This window comes from Engraulis encrasicolus, unplaced genomic scaffold (genome assembly GCF_034702125.1).
Source record: "Engraulis encrasicolus isolate BLACKSEA-1 unplaced genomic scaffold, IST_EnEncr_1.0 scaffold_205_np1212, whole genome shotgun sequence".
NCBI lineage: Eukaryota > Metazoa > Chordata > Actinopteri > Clupeiformes > Engraulidae > Engraulis > Engraulis encrasicolus.
In genome coordinates, this window is record NW_026945489.1 from 50263 (window position 1) to 59527 (window position 9265).

Here is a 9265-nt window from a genome sequence, read left to right on the forward strand (position 1 = left end):
CAATGGGCTCAATGGTAGTGTCTATGTAAATTCCTACGGGATAGGGTCCTTTGGAATTTATGAAAGGCATCTTGTAAGCTCTTAATTGCATCCTCTTCTTTCAAAGCTTTCCAATCATCAGGTATGGTTGCAGGGTTTAGACCACAATCCTGTGCAATCTGTTCATTGAAGTTTGCCATGAAGAATTTCCAGTAGGCTGTGGCCTCAATGCTTGCATCTCCAGTTATTTCCCAGTCAGGATAGACCTCCCTGTACTCTTTAAAGGGATATGAGTTCACAGTCTCATCTGTCTGAAAGACATTATCACTAATCACACTAGAGGAACAAATTGCTGTGATTATTACTTTTGAGTCTATGCTATTCCACAAACTTATGCCTTGAGGACGGTGAATGCTGACCGTATGTTTTTCATGCTCAGTTCCATCAGCATCACATGGTGCATGGCAGAAAGGACATATCTGCCCACAGCCAATCAATGCTTTAAACAGCACCTCTTGGGGCTTCAGAGGGAGAGACTGAAGCCTTTTAATTATGTCATCTTTGTTTTCATATGGAACACAAAGTGTCTGCCGCATGTCTTGAATGTGTACCTTAAGGTGGTCAGCAAACTCTTCTATACTGTTTTGAAATGCGCTGTTCATGATCAGGACATTTCGCAAAGCACCATCTGGCAAAATGAGGCCGACTGCACCACAGAGATGTTTGATGAATGCAGTCAGATTACCCACTGATCCTGGGTTGCATTTGCATGATGTGATTGTGTCAAGTATTTTTTTCAGGACATTATCAATAAGGTTTTGCTCCATTCTCTGCAATCTGTTTTTCTTTGACATTGTTTGTACAACTTGTTTAAGTATCCAATCCTCCACATAGGTCTCATAACAGTCTATGAATCGTTTGTAATTTTCATATTTGTTTTCAACAAGTAGGTCATACAGCAATCTGTACTGGAATAACGGCCGAGAGCTGAAGCTTTCAGCATCATTCCCATTCTTCATTTCATCAACAATTTCTTGTCCAATCCTCTTCTGAATGTAGTCGAGCACAGCTGGTTTCAGGCAGCTATTGGCAAATTCACCTGCTTTTCTGTGACACTGATCTTGGTCATGATATAAATTTACAAATTCTAAGTAGAATTTTTCTCTGGCCCGTTCCAGACATATCTGTGGATCATTTTGGTTGATGAAGTTGTTGTGCATTGTCTGAAATGCTCCTGCGGCTATTCCAAAAAGGTGCATCTTCATAGAAGCCTCCACTTCATCATCAAACTTGATGTCATACCTTTGTAGCTCCTCGTCAATTTTGTGAAGAAGCTGATTTAAATGTGCTTGTTTGTAATCTTGCTTTTGCATTCTTATTGCAAGAATAAAGTTTTCACCTGCTGTTTTCACACACATGAGATATGACCTGGCTGTGTTTTGTAATTTTGTCTTTTCTTTTTGTCTACGTCCTCTACGTCGGAGGAGCCATTTGTTGTTTTTCCTAGGTACAACTTTCCAGTGTTTTTCAGATGACATTTCATCTAGCTTGAAAGATTTCCCACATTCTGGTAGATTGTCCTCAATTAAGAGCTTCTGAATATGACCAGGGAATGTTCTAAAATTCCTTTTAAGAATATGAAAGGCATCTGATGTCACATTTTTCCTAGGTAATGGAGAGTAACGAAACTCAGACTGTGTACTCTTCCACATGTTCTCAAACTCTTTCGTCAGCATCTCATCACAACCATCAGTGTCGTTGCCTTTGCAGGATTTCAGTAAATCCAAAACTTTTGTTTCAGTTTTTTGTGACTGAGTGTTGTTGATCTGTCTGAGTTTCTTGCTACCATTTTGGATGTCCAGGGCAGCTCTTAGACAACATTCCATTGAGGCCTGTTCCTTCCGCCTGAGAGACTCAACACTAATCTCAAACTCTGCTCTGTACTTTTCAATCAGGTACAATTTATTGGATGAGTTATCAAAATAATGCTTCAGAGAATTCCGAATTTTCTCCTCTGCCTCATCAAGCTGCTGTGATGCCATCAACCTCAATGTTTCAAAATATGGTATCTCATAATCTGATTCTGTCATTCCACAGTTTAAGATCTGGACTTCTGCTGTTAAACTGCAGTTGTGCATTTCCTTCTGGAATTCCCATTCCCATCCATTCCACATTTGGCAAAGGTTTGAGTATGCTTCTGCATCAAGGCTATTCTTGAAGTTGAAAATGAAGTTTTCAAACCGAACAGCTTGCCACACCTCCTTTACTAGTCTCCAGAACAGTAACAGATCATGCCTTTCAAACTGAAGTTCTATCAGTGCACTGATCAAGCCCTTCTTCAGCTCACCCACTGCATCACTGTAGCCTGCACTGACTGATGCCATAGGAGGAGTGCCCTGCCAAAGCCCAGGGATGTAGTAGCTGTCTTTCTCAGGGTCAAAGTCCATTACATCTGTAAAGCAGATGTTAGCATTCCTTTTCTCCATTTTCGCAGCAGATTCTGTCATGTCATTAAGCAGTTGAATAAGTTTTTTTCTGCCAAGCACATTCTTGGCATGTGCGGCAACATCTCCTGCATTCTGATGTGCAAAGAGACATCTGGGTTTCTTTCCAACTTCCTTCATCCTGAGGAAGGCATGCACAGCGATCTGCAGAATATCCTTCATCTCTGTTCCATTTTCTGTAGAAATGTTGATGATGGTGACATCACTAAGCCCTATAACAAGAGTTGCTAGCTCATTGTCATGGACATAACTGTCTTCTTGCTCTGCTAACTCAGGAGATTTGAGTCCTTCTGTATCGATGATCAGGATGAAGTCACACTTAAGCTCTTGTCTGGACCTGTCTGACACTTTCACCAGCTGCATAAAGGCACCTCTCGTGCACTTTCCACTGCTGACTGCAAATTGAATACCAAACATGGCATTTAGCAGAGTAGACTTCCCCGTGCTCTGGACACCCAAGACAGTCACAACTGATATCACACACTTCTGTTTCAACAAGTTATGAAGTTTTTTGAAAATGTCTTCAATCCATTTCAAAGGGATGTTTGAAGCATCTCCATCTAGCAGTTCCAGAGGGAAACCATCCAACAATAAACGAGCACATACACTAGGCAAGTGTTGAAGTTGTTTGGCTCTAGGGGTTTCTGGATCAAGAGCTGCTGACTCATACAGTTGTCCTAACTCTCTAAAGAAGTGTTCCAGGCCAAGGGAGCACTGGGAGATTTGTTCCGATAGCATTTGGACATCCATCAGACTGTGCAAAGACATCCTTAATGCTTTTAAAAAATAACTTGTCTCTGTTTCACTGTTTGAAATACCATCAATAAAATGAGTCATGTACCTGCTTATTTCTGTTTCTCGTTGCTTTGCTCTGAGGTTGTTCACTTTTTTGCTGAGTTCACTCTTGTATTGCTCAATGTCTTCTCGTTCTGACCTTTTGAGCTGACATTTTTCCCTTTCCAAGCTACTTATTTCTTTCCACATGTGCCCCTGACATGGCAAATTCTTATCTTTAAATTTGGCGATGTCCTTAATGCCAGTAAGAATATTGTTGGCCAACTTTGCCACTTTTCCACACTCAGTTAGGGATTCATCGATGTGTAAACCAGTCTTCTGGGCAATTTCTGCCATTTCCTCCACAGATGTGAGGTGTTTCTGTTTCTGAACAATGTCAGCAGTGAATTTTCGCAGAGTGGTGATAAACCCAGTTTCATTTTGTTCGCCCTTTATAATGACATCAACCATCTTCATCTTCCCTGCTACTTCAGCTAAGCTGTCTGCTTTAGATTTGCTCTTGTGGGGTATCACTAAATACATCTGGGAAGTTCTGTCTTTGTTTGTCAAAATGCTGACATCGGTTTCTGAATCATTAGTGAACACAAAAACCACAGCAGATATCTGACATAGGAAAGAGAATTGTGTTTCAAACAACCTGATGTCACCTCTCAGGTTAGCAAAAGCAATTGGCTGTCTGAACACGTCAATGCTCTTTCTCCCTGAGGGTAAGAACCAACTGATTTCTACAAGCCCATCTGAAATCTTACGGGGAATATTTCCACACTCCATATCAAAGTGCACAAATGTGCTGTTGCATTGTTGTGGGTGCCAAAAGATTTTATTGAGACAATTTGATTTTGACATTGTGCTGTTTCCCAATCTGACAAAAGACACTAATGGCATAGGTGTGATTGCAATCCTACATTCCACCGAGCCTTTTGGATTTTTTAAATCATATGGATTAAATGAGCATGCTCTGCTGTGTGTCACAGTTTGGCAACAGTAAAGGGACAGCTAGTTGACACTGGGACATTTTTGAGCAAAGTGTCTGTTGGAGGTGGGGATCTGAGCAATGGAAGATGGCTGTAGTCAAGTCCAGAGGATTGACTGTTTCAGTCACACCTGTTTTCTTGTTAAAAACACTTGCACAACTGCTTGACGCATTACACCACATACGGTTTCTGATAACATGCAGAGGGAGATCTTTCATGCGCTCACAAACTTGTTTGAACATTGTGTCATGGCTGACTTCTAGTATTGTGCTGAGCATTAGTTTCTTGTTACAACTTGAAAGTAGTCCCAAATCTTGAAGAAACCTCTCTTAATTTGCACCTGTCATACAGAAAAAAAACATATAACAACGGACATTTGCTTATAAATATGCCACATTTAGGAGACAATACAAGACAATTATTGTTATTGTAAGATTATATGTGTTATTGTTGTTGGAGTATGGTAATTGGGATGTGTGTTGATGTGAAGGGACTGTATGGTCAGAAGGGATATGTCAACCTAAGGGTGAAAGGATATATGGAATGGAATGTATATGATGTGGCCGGATTATTTAAGCAGCTTTAGGAGACAGAACAGAGAGGATTTATGGGTATGACAAGAGAGCAAATTCACATTTTTTTCCAGGTGGTACTGCAGTTTAGGGGTGCTAACGGAGGAGCGCAGAGCTCATTCAGAATGAATGTGGAGCTAAACCAATAGATGCTGCCGTTGCTTTGGATAGAGAAAGTCGACAGCATTGTAAGTTCAGGCTTAGAGCATCTTTCTCACAGTTTCATGTCATAGGAAGAGCGAAATAGTTGTAGGCCTATGAAGTTTGCTCGCTAACCCCTACTTTGTTATCAAAAAGGCAAATTTCGCCACAAGAGGTGAAGTTTGCATGCCTGTACTGACAAATTGAGATAGCAATAGACACAAAAACAGCAGCCAATCTTTGGTCTATATTTGGGACAGTTTTACATGACTTTTATTTGCAACACAGCGGCCTCTGATAGAAAATCATACCTGTTTGCTCAGAGGCTGAAACAGAGGGGCTGCAGCTGCCATCGTAGCCGAGTGTGTCAGAGGAGAACTGGATCTTGCCAGGGGCAGGTAGCACTAGGGGACAGAAGACAATGTACTGTATGTTTGTCTCATCTTGTATTTTAATTTCTCAAAAGCGTCATAAAAATGGAAATGTAAAATACCTTTATCTGTTGGCTGTTGAAAAAAAAAACCATTATGATGTCAGTAAAAGTGATTTATGAGTCATCATTATTCATGTGTTGACGTGGGTTTAGTTAGTATAAGATGCACCTGATGTAATTCAATGTCATCTAGGTGACAGAAGTCGTGTCCTTTGTGGTCAGGCACACATAATGAACAGATCGCAGTCTGATCTGATGAACAGAAAAGCTCCAGAACTCTCTCATGTCGCTCACAGAGCCACTTATTAAGCTCCCCAGGCTCCAACAGAGTATGTTTCTGCAGATCTGGAGATGTGTAGTGGTGTTTCACATGTTCAGCACAGAAGGAGGCAGAGCAGGTTCGACAGGACTTTGGTGCTTTCCTGGAGCAGACGCAGCATCGTGCTTCTCCAGAAACAGCTGGGTTGACATCAGGGCTAAAAAAAAGCATTCATGAACATTAGTAATTATACAATAAAAAGCCACATTTCTATCATTATTTGTTAAAGGGACACTGTGCAGGAAATGGTCAAAAAAGGTACTGCAACTATGCTGCTCATTGAAACTGGGCTGCCTATTGCCAAATTTGATCTTTACATGAAAGTTTACTAAGTAATAAACAAATATTTCTAGTATGGTCCAAGTACAGTCATTTTTGCAGCTAAAATTGGCTATTTTTTGAAATTCAAAATGGCGGACCATGGGGAAGATCCCCATTTTCATGTAAGAAAAGTGCAATTTTTCCAGCCATAATGAATACTTAGAATTTCATGCTGGTGGTAAGCTAGTTTCTTTACAAATGTGATGTGCATGGTGCATGGGGAGGTGCTGCTCCAATGCACACGCAGCCAAATTATATTATATCTGTGTACAAACAGTGAAGGGGTTTATAGGAAGTGATCGGCAACATGGAATCATTAGTTGTACACTGCCACATTTTAAATATTAGACGTGGTTGTACTCTCATAGACTGCTTTAAATATTAGACAGGACATCTTTAATACTTTGCAAAACTGATGTCCTCTATTCAGACTGGGCTTTTTGGCATTCCTTGGCCTGGGGGGGGGGCTCTTTTGACCCCCCCCCCCATAACTCATGAACGGAATACGTTATGACCACCAAAGTTTGGGGAGATGATCTACATATGGACATCTATGAATGACATCATTTTTGTGTCATTATCCGGTATTATGACGTCATTATGACATCATCTGATTATAATGCCCAAAATCTCGCCATAATGTATTTTCCATCAAATTTAGGTAATGCGCTTAAATTTCAATGATTATATGCTTCAGACCACTTTAATGCTCACAAAGTTGTCTGATGCTAATGGAAATAACAAAAAAATATGAAAAAGGAACAATAATGAGACTTAGATCAGTGATTTTTGGTCAGACATACCTGTCAGAAAACTGTTGCCATGGCAACGGCAAAAATGATAAACATAATCTTTTGGTACTAAACTGTAGCCAACAAAATTTTAGGAAAAGTCACCAAGTTTCGTAGTCATAGCTTAAGTCGTTAACCCTATCCAGACCGGGGGGGGGCTAATAGTGCCCGCACCAACTTTGATGTTGTATAACTCTTGAATGACTAAAGCTATGACTACGAAACTTTGTGACTTTTCCTAAAATGAAGTTGGCTACAATGTGATACCAAAAGATTAGGTCTATCATTTTTATTGTTGCCATGGCAACGGTTTTCTGACGGGTACACCTGCCCAAAAATCACTGATCTAAGTCTCATCATCATCACTTTTCATATTTTTTTACATTTTCATTAGCATCAGACACCCTTGTGAACATTTGAAGTGGTCTGATGTACATAATAACCAAAATTGATATGCATTACCCTAGATTGATGGAAAATACATGAAGGTGACATTTTGGGCAATAAAATCAGGAATATCATAATGACGTCATAATATCCAATAATGACACCAAGCTGATGACATTCATAGATCTTTGGCTGAAGATCGTCCCCTCCAAGTTTGGTGGTCATACGCCATTCGGTTCCTAAGTTATGAGCGGGGGGGTTAGGGGGTCAAAAGAGCCAAACCCCCACCCCCCCCCGGTCCCAGGTATGCCAAAAAAGCCCGGTGTGGATAGGGTTAAGGAATTATACGACATCAAAGTCAAAATCACTTTTAGCCCATTTTTTCAAGAAGACATGGCTTACAGTAAATTTGGAAAGAGATGGGAAAATATGGCCAGGAGAAAAGTTTGTACTGTAAGTATCAGTTTCCATATAATGTGAAAAACAAAAAGCAAACAAAAACCTTTTGTCAGAATCATCTTCTGTGAAGGTGATTTCGCGATCAATTGATCCAGCAGCCCCCATTGATGACACACTTGATACCAAAGACATGGTTCCAGCTGGCTTTGACCTTTTAAGATGAGAATGATGAATGTGACATGATAAAACAACTAAAACATCTAAAACCTGTTATTGGGCAATATTGTCTACTAAAATGGACAAACTAAAGCTATTAGAATTGAAAGTTATTTTTTGCCAGCTGTTTCTTTATCTGCCCAGTTACATGAAAAACAAACTGATAGACTCAATATTTAATCTTCACAAACACACAGTGACACCTAGATTACCCCATTAACGTTGTCTCAAAATAGTGTTCACCTCGTATCAACATTGCTGAACTGAATACCGCAGTCCATAGAAGACCGCCGGGAGCCCGCATTGGACACTGGGGACCTGGGTACTGTGGTTTGCAATCTCTCATGAGCTGGTACGGATGGTTGCCGTCTAGACATCACAGCAGGATAAAGAAAAACAGTGCAGTTAGAGGAACAGTCCACCTCATTTCAATGGCTTATATGTAATTCGTCAGTCCCAGTAAAAAAAAAATGTCGAAAGATTTTTCGTCTATGTGTTTGCATTGCCTAGTTTAACAGTACATGCAATACGCAATGCAAATCTATGGGAGCAAACAAAACATTATCAAATGTACTTATAAACTACTGTAAAATTAATGTAAAATAGTGCAAAACATCTATTTAATCCCATCCTGCGGTCACTTGTGGCTTGATGCTAATGCTCCCATTTACTTACAGTGATTCTGATACCAATGAATCTAAGTACTGAAAACACTGATAAGAAAATGATAGGCACATTCATGAGTAATGCTTAGAAATACTGCAAATATGTGAAAATCAGAAAAGGGTGGACTTCCTTTCAATGTAATTAATACCGCTACTAATTGGAGATCCTGGACCATCTGTGGTGAGTTTTGTTGGTTATATTACCTTGAGTCATCAGAATTAGGCAGTGACACCATGATGACCACATTAATGTTTTGTCAAAATAGCAACGAAGAGCTATCAATTTGTTATAATGTCCAGGAGTAAAACTCACCTCGTATCAACGTTGCTGAACTGAGTACCACGCTCCATAGAGTCAGAAGAATGCATGGAGCCCACATTGGACACTGGGGTGCTGTGCACCGGGGGTTGCAATCTCTCATGAGCTGAGACGAATGGTTGCCGTCTAGAAATCAAAGCAGGATAAAGAAAAACAGTGCAGTTAAATCTAATTTATATCATTACTGCTCAGAGACCTTTGAGTGAATGCATTTGAAACACAGCATTGTCTTGGAGCACTTGTTTTATTTTAAAGGCTGTCGGGCCGTGGGGGGGGGGGGGGGGGTGTAGTTAATGGTCAGCAGCAAACTGGGGTCCAGGTTCATCTTCCTGAGAGACATTTGCTGTGACAAAGAATCCCTCTGAGGTTGGTGCGATGTTCTGTGGCAAATAAGTGAGATGTGCACCCTCTCCACACCCGCTGTGGTGAGTTTTGCTGAGGTCAACTCTT

General features: G+C 40.5%; 1 pseudogene; it reads right to left on the minus strand.

The window, feature by feature from the left end:
• Nucleotides 1-8941, minus strand: part of LOC134442682 (uncharacterized) — a 10622-nt pseudogene extending 1681 nt beyond the window's left edge.
• Between the last annotated feature and the right edge of the window lie 324 nt (nt 8942-9265).